The sequence below is a fragment of the Mixophyes fleayi genome, chromosome 9 (assembly GCF_038048845.1).
Source record: "Mixophyes fleayi isolate aMixFle1 chromosome 9, aMixFle1.hap1, whole genome shotgun sequence".
Lineage (NCBI taxonomy): Eukaryota > Metazoa > Chordata > Amphibia > Anura > Limnodynastidae > Mixophyes > Mixophyes fleayi.
The window spans coordinates 2,055,738-2,064,414 of NC_134410.1; positions in this window are offsets into that span (position 1 = coordinate 2,055,738).

Below are 8,677 nucleotides of genomic sequence, written 5' to 3' on the forward strand. Positions count from 1 at the left end.
TAACGTTACTTTAAATTAAGGCCTAAAAGTCATCGCCCAATGCAGATAAACGGAGGAGAACAGGCGTTGCCCCCGCAATTGTATCTGAACTTGTTATATAAAATGACTAAAGAGCGACATCTCATTTACATATGCAGAAGACAGAGGTGATTCTGCAGAGAGAGCCAGAATGGGGACAGATTGCTGTAGAGAGAATCCTTTACACAACCTGCTGGGGGAGATGTGTTGGGACAGTGGTCTCAGGATAAGGGAACCTCCACGTATAAGATACTGCCTTCCGTTATGGCTCTTTGGTTCCAGTTCTTGGGTCAGTAGCTGCTCGTAAACTCGGGGCTACTAGATCCCACCCCACACAGGCAGCACAATATCACAAACTATAAAGCAAACCTCAGGTTCTGGACCATAAGACGAGGACAAAGACTGCACACAGCAGCAGCAATTCAGTGTTTAATCCTTTTTCTGGGGTCTGCGGCTTTAGCAGAACACATTGGTGCAATTATACTCGTGTGGTCACATAATCGTATTAATACCCAGACAGGGTAGCATAGTGCGCCTGACAAATCGTTTGTGTCTTAAGGGTTAACCGTAAGTTATATATACGGGGACAATGCACAACAAATGAGAATACTAGTATGGAAAAGGAATTTAAAATACCTTCTTTCATATGTTTAAAGGTGTTAGATGGGCATCTTGTGCTGTTTTTGAATAATGTCACAATCTTGGCTTTAGCCGCCATAATGATCTCTCTTAAAGTGGGCCGTACGGTCTGTATTCTGAGAGTACAGGCAATTCCACAATAATGGAAATGTCCTGCTCAGATTAGACGTAGCATGTAAACAGGTAAAGTAAACAAAGGAAAGTCCACTGTATCACACATTGCTGCCAACATATCTGTTTACTTATTGATCCAAGTCAGTGACTTGGAATGAAGAGCAAACTTTTACAGAAATGTGGCAGCGCACACCGAGCAACTCCAAGGACAGGTAAAATAGTACAGTTCATTCTTCTCAACAACATAATACAATATTTTTTTACAGTTTGCATTCACTTTGCTAAAATATAACTGCGTAGCACGTCACAAGGCGGATTAACCATTTTCTCATAAAGCCGTGGAACGCGTTGCTGTTTCTTGCGTCCTCTGACAATTTATACCTTTCGCCTGCAGGCAAATTAACTCTTTCAGGTCCAGATGTGGTGGTACCAGGCAGAAATGGAGTAGCCGCCATATGAGCAGCTTTCCTTAAATATAACTTTTATGTTACAAATAGCTCTGGGAAAATTGAAGGTTTTAATTTATTTTTGTCACAGTTATAAATATTTCCGCATGTCTGTGTTTATTTACCATCAGCAGCAACGACTAGTGCGATACAGCAAAAAGAAAAGAAGAGGGTTTAATAACATTATAGAAATAAAAGTACTAAAGAAACCTGTACTAGGATAAATGACCGATGAGGACCCCAAAGAGCTTACAGTCTAAATTATTATTTCTCCTGCTTACAAAATCCCTTAGATATAGGGAGAGATAATCACTAATATTTTACAGAATACTAATCTATCTAGTCTGCAGTAATTCCATGTTAACGACGTTCCACAGAATTTTGTTACGTGGACTGGATCTGAAAAACAAGATTGGGAATTAGTGGGAAAAGCATCTTCCATGTTTCAGTGCACGAAACGTGGAAATCTAAGTAAACGCCAATAATCAGCCAATAAATGAAATGTGTTGTTACAGGTGAATTTGGTGGATGAATATACTGGTTTTTTATTTTAGAAATAATAATATTTTTTTTTGTCTATTAACTGGAGAAAGATGATTTTTGAATTTTTGGCATTAAAAAATTTGGTTTTTATAACTGTCTCTCTACAGGCAGGTGGACATATTATTGGGTACAAATATGAAATATATATATATATATATATATATATAGGTATATACATAAATATTTCTACTAATGTACAGAAGTGTATATAATTATAGGTATGTACACATCTCTCTCTCTGTATATATATATATATATATATATATATATATATATATAACTATGTGTGTGTGTTGTGAAACATGTATATTTATTTGTTAAGGAATTTAGAGAAAACCGAACAAATCTGCCACCTCTTATCTCTCCTCGTTATCACGCAGAGTAATAGCAGAGATCTTATTACTGCAGCACCACATCAAAGGAAACAATCTGAGTTAATAATTGCCCTATAGCTAGAGCCACTTCCAACACACAAGAAAACGAAGCATTCAGTCAAATCTTTAATCCCAATAAGTCATTTAATTAATTCAGAAACATTACAAGTTTGAAACACACAGCAAGAGTTAAACTTTCACCACAAAACCACCTGGATTGTTATTTGGAAATTATAGACTAGAGTTGTGGGTGGTTGTATAAGAAAGGTCATATCTTCTCCTCTCCCCTAAAAGAAAACTCTGAAAATTGAGATTTAATGTAATTGTTTTTATCTACCTGTCCTGTAAAACAAATTGTTTGTTTTTAGAAAATTATAAAACATATAATAATTTGTAAAATAATGTGGATATAAATATCAGAAAAAATATCTAATACATTTCTTCTAAAATGAAGAATAAATTGTTGTTTACATTTTTTTTTTTAACTCTTCCAATCCAAAAAGGATTAAAGTAATGATATACAGTATTCGTGACTTATATTTTTAGAGACAAGAGAGCACTAAGCATCCCAAGTTAAATGAAATCAGGTCACAGTAGTAGTTATCCTGAACCGATTCCTGTAGCTACCTATGATCGTTACCTCTGGAATAATTGACTAAAATTGATTCTACTGCTTAAATTACATTAAGAAGAGCCAAGATAAAGGAGTTATTTGGGATGTTTTGGGATAGCTAATGCACTGCATTGTCTACAAAATGGTTGTATTTGTTTTATAGATAGATAGATAGATAGATAGATAGATAGATAGATAGATAGATAGATAGATAGATAGATAGATAGATAGATAGGTTTAAGATGACGATTTCGGTCATAGAAATTATATATGTTTATTTTTTGCGTTGGTTGATATGAAACATGAGAATAGTTTTAAGGAGACAAGCTTCCATAGTTAATTACTTTACCAAACATTAAAAAGCAAATACAATTATCTTATAGACACATTGATTTACATACTTTTTTTAAATAACATTTTTTTATTAAGTCCTTTGAAAATGACATGATCATTAAAAGTATTTTATGATATATTAAACGTTTCCTAATGTAAGTATTTGTTTTTTATAGTGACGTAACTAATGTTTTATGCTTGTTAAATGTTGCAGCTTTACACAATATTCTGACATAAAAAAGCCGTTTACAAATGATCTATATAATATCTTTGTTCTGACATCCAACACTTTGTGACGATTTGACGACAAATAAGGAATTGTTGTTGAGTTGATTTGAAAGCTACGCCTCAGGACAGGTGTATTATGGGAATGTCGGGACAAGGCTCTGGAGCCCACGAATAGGGAGGTAATATCTCATTTTTAGGATGAGTGACATTTTACTGCCGTACATATGAAACTTGTTATGCTGCACTGGTATCTTTAAAAAACATGAAATTCTGATCTGTATAAAAGTCCTCTGCCCACAGCCCCACGCGTTTATACAATCACAGCGCTCGTTCGTGACTTCTAATATCAATATAATTTACAGTAGGGAGTGCGCTTTTGCATTATATATATATATCATTGGAAAATGATAGTTACATGTGCAATGTAAGGAAGAAATTAAGCTAAAGTAAAAATACAAAGTATGGTGAGACAATACCCTGTTATTTACCATGTTATAACACAGCCATGTACTTAATGATTGTAAAGATTCACACTCTGAAACATGTATGTTCCATTATCCCGGAGATGTATCCAGGAATAACGTTCCAATATCTGTCATTTTAAACTGCTAATGTGAGCGACATTTCTCGGTTGTTTAGCCTGGATTACGCCGTGCGCCAAACAGGTGAGAACACAAGAATATAATTGTAACTAGGGCGAGAATTTCTACACTATAACAGATTTTTTTTTCCTGATCATTAGTTTAATTTCAAGTTCAAACAAGTTTCTAACCCTTCTGGTGAAAATTATACGCTTTTTATTGGACATACAAATGCATATTTTTTTACAATTTTAAGCTGTAGTTTAAACTTCTGCGTAATTTTGCGGGGGAAAAAAATCATATTTTTGTCCTATTTTATGGAAATGTTCCAAGTAAAAACAGATTTTCCTGGCAAATCCAGAATTGTTGCTAAGTGCTCCACGGCCTTGTTACCTCTCACCCCCCAGGGGCAAACGCAGATTGAGACCTGCCTGTTGCAACTGATTGCCCCCCTGTGCTAGATCTGTGATGATGACAATCAGCCCGGACATTGATGTAATAAAAAATAAGAAAACAAATAACAAACCAGCGTCCATGTTTCATATACAACCGTACAGCCGCTAAGAGATCACTTTCAGCGAGAGCTCTTAGCAGCTTTTATTGCGTCAAGTATAAAGGTTTTGTTTGTCAAGCCCAGGATCCATGGATTTATTACAGATGCCTGGATATAGATGAGTAATAAAGAGGGTGAATGAGGGATGTGTAGAGGTGTTTTTATTTCAAATAAAATCATTTGTAACTTGTGTGTGTGTTTTAGTTAATTTTTACCAGTCCCAGCGGGCCCTGAATGCCCCATATGCCAGCGTGCCCTGGCATCCACGGGTCTGCTGCCACCTGTAGGGGTATATTTTCTTTGCAGACCCAATCCCCCTAGGTGTACTTCACTGAGTGTGCCCAATTATCTTTAGATACGTACAGCTTGGAATGCTAAGTAAATTACGGGATACAATTTATGCTCATGCTGATAAGCGCAAATTGCGCCTGACTCTCCATAAGGTGCGTTCAGCGCTGCGGTAAGTATGTGCTGAGATATATTCACCATAAAGGCGCAGTAATTGCTGCAGACACCATGTGGTTTATGCCGCTAACAACACTGCAAGATAAGAGACGTTCTATGTGGGTGAGAAGAAATAGTTCAAGATTTCGATCCAGAACTTTCTCCCATTGAGTTCAGTTCCTTCAAATACGGACCCGTAACTTCGTGTGATGTACAACAGAGATTCTCCGGGTACAAGAACATACTGAGAGGTAACCGGAGGATCTTCCAATTCCAAAAGCTGGAAATGCGTGTGGTCATCCAGTGCAAGTCTTCTGTCCATGGAGAATTATTCTGAGTGTGAAGGTTTTATGTTCAAAGTATTTTCTTTTTATTCTTCCAATAACAGTAAGCGAAGTTCTTCATTATCTTAGTAGCTTCTTATGGCTACATTTCATTCTTTTTAAGATCATAAACACATGCATATTTCTCACAATTTATTTCATAGGAATTCTGGGACTTGTAGTTCCACAGCAGCTGGACAGACACAGTCTTCATATTCCAGTACTAGAATATGAATAAAGCAATCTATTAGTGTCTCGGAGCCTCCATCTCATTATTCCCCCCACCCACCATATGACTTGTAGAAAGTCTGCAATATATAAACAGAGCATTTACTTCATACGTCCCTGACAGACTCAGAGGAACAGACATCCTGCGTTCTTCTCAGCCCCATAATGCACTGGTGGTCGGGGACACCGATAGTTGCATAGGGCCACTGATGCGTGAGGGATGAGACCTGGTCACGCTCAGTTTTACTCTCTAGACATTAGGTCACAGAAAGGACATTTAAAGAGAAACAATTGTATTTGTAACTTTATTTCAGGATTGTGTTTTATCATTTCTGAGACTGGTTTCAATAAATTAAATAGAAAGAAAGGGTGATCTCTCCAGCTGCAGAACCCAGGGGGTATCCCTCAATTATGTTGCAAATAATTTTGAATTGGGTTCTGCGCTCAATTGTTCCATTATTGTCTTTATATAGGTATAGCCTTGAGTTCATTGATAGAACTATCGTGTGTAAAAACAGTTGATCAATGAGTTGGAAAAAGTTTAACCTTATGAACAAACACTTGTTCAGAATCCACTGTTCGGAGATATAAATATGTATGCACATAGGCATACAAAGCTAAAATATCTTAATTTTGAGGTGGTTCCCAAGAGAACACTTAGAACCTAATTAGATAATAGCCCATTTGGAACAACTGAGGACAGAGCCCAATTCAAAATTATGAGACTGGTTTCCACATTCAGATTTGAATACTCTTAAACATTTGTTGGTGATATTTATGCCCAAATATCAAAGACACCCCCAGCCATGCGCTGTACAATCAATCGGCATGGTAACTGATTCCAATTACTTACTGAGTAGCCCCCAAATTCTGCGTTGAGATAGATTGCACTTGCAAATCTACCCCAAGGTTGAGTTGCAACCTGGAGTGTGATAATTATAACTGATTTTGTAACCAATTTACCCAGAACTCCAACCTACTAAGACCACTTAAAATATGTAAAGTTGGCCAAAAAGAAATGTAGCAGTCGGCTACTAAGAAGATAAAATGCCAGTCAAAAGAATCCTGAAAAACATTTTTGCTGCAATTGTAATGTAAACCAGTGAAACCACCAGATGCAGAACTAAACCTGAAAATAAATGAAAATAAACCCAGAAATATAAATATTTTACAGAATACAAATTTCAATACAGATCAGATTATCCCACTTCTGGCACCAAGTTATTGTTGTGGAAAACACCAATAGTCAATTTTGTAATTGACCAGAATGATCTTTTTAGGATTGAAAAAAGCATAAAATAAAAATACAACAAAATAAATATATTTCATTTGAAGACATCAAACATCATGTCTTTTAGATGGATTCCCCTTACAAACAGCAAGCAGCAGTTTATGTGCTTTGAAATAATTGGTTTTTAAAATATATTAAATACGAATGCGAAGTACATACCAAACTTTATATCCCAATAACAGCACAATTGTATTAGTAAGTTCAGAAGTAAATCGGATGCTATAAACATTTGTCTGGAACATTCAATAACAATTTGTCCCAAGGTTTTCCAGCTGATATTATAGCAAGTAGGTTAAAATGCGTTTAATTTATTTTATACTAAAGTTTTAAAGAGACACTGCTTTAATTCTATATTAATGAGGACAAATGTAAACATGTATGTAATTAACTATTTCACAGCAAAATGGTACAATCCACCCCAGCAGCTGTGATGTTGATGATGACGTATTAACTCAGGAACTTTTAAGATCACTAAATACATAATATTTACATATATTTTCAGATTTATTGAGAAAATCCTTTTTTGTTTATGGGTAATGCACGAACAGCACTTTTTTTAATAGTATGATTGTGCATTAGCATTACTATTGTTGCATATGTCCCATGTTGTGAGGGTGGGGAATGTGGGCAGCAGGAAGCCACAGACTGAGAGTTATATAGTGGAAGGAGCAGGGTCCTCCAGCAGCACAGAGTATATCAGGAGATGAGTGATGTGTTAGTGAGGACAGGGCTGCATGTGACAGGGGCAGTGACATGATGTGAGGAGGGGAATTGAGGCAGCAGGAAGCCACAGACTGAGAGTTATATAGTGGAAGGAGCAGGGTCCTCCAGCAGCACAGAGTATATCAGGAGATGAGTGATGTGTTAGTGAGGACATGGTTACATGTGACAGGGGCAGTGACATGATGTGAGGAGGGGAATGGAGGCAGCAGGAAGTCACAGACTGAGAGTTATATGGTGGAAGGAGCAGGGTCCCCAGCAGCACAGAGTATATCAGGAGATGAGTGATGTGTTAGTGAGGACAGGGCTGCATGTGACAGGGGCAGTGACATGATGTGAGGAGGGGAATGGAGGCAGCAGGAAGCCACAGACTGAGAGTTATATGGTGGAAGGAGCAGGGTCCTCCAGCAGCACAGAGTATATCAGGAGATGAGTGATGTGTTAGTGAGGACAGGACTACATGTGACAGGGGCAGTGACATGATGTGAGGAGGGGAATTGAGGGAGCAGGAAGCTGCAGACTGAGAGTTATATAGTGGAAGGAGCAGGGTCCTCCAGCAGCACAGAGTATATCAGGAGATGAGTGATGTGTTAGTGAGGACAGGGCTGCATGTGACAGGGGCAGTGACATGATGTGAGGAGGGGAATTGAGGCAGCAGGAAGCCACAGACTGAGAGTTATATAGTGGAAGGAGCAGGGTCCTCCAGCAGCACAGAGTATATCAGGAGATGAGTGATGTGTTAGTGAGGACATGGTTACATGTGACAGGGGCAGTGACATGATGTGAGGAGGGGAATGGAGGCAGCAGGAAGTCACAGACTGAGAGTTATATGGTGGAAGGAGCAGGGTCCCCAGCAGCACAGAGTATATCAGGAGATGAGTGATGTGTTAGTGAGGACAGGGCTGCATGTGACAGGGGCAGTGACATGATGTGAGGAGGGGAATGGAGGCAGCAGGAAGCCACAGACTGAGAGTTATATGGTGGAAGGAGCAGGGTCCTCCAGCAGCACAGAGTATATCAGGAGATGAGTGATGTGTTAGTGAGGACAGGACTACATGTGACAGGGGCAGTGACATGATGTGAGGAGGGGAATTGAGGGAGCAGGAAGCTGCAGACTGAGAGTTATATAGTGGAAGGAGCAGGGTCCCCAGCAGCACAGAGTATATCAGGAGATGAGTGATGTGTTAGTGAGGACAGGGCTGCATGTGACAGGGGCAGTGACATGATGT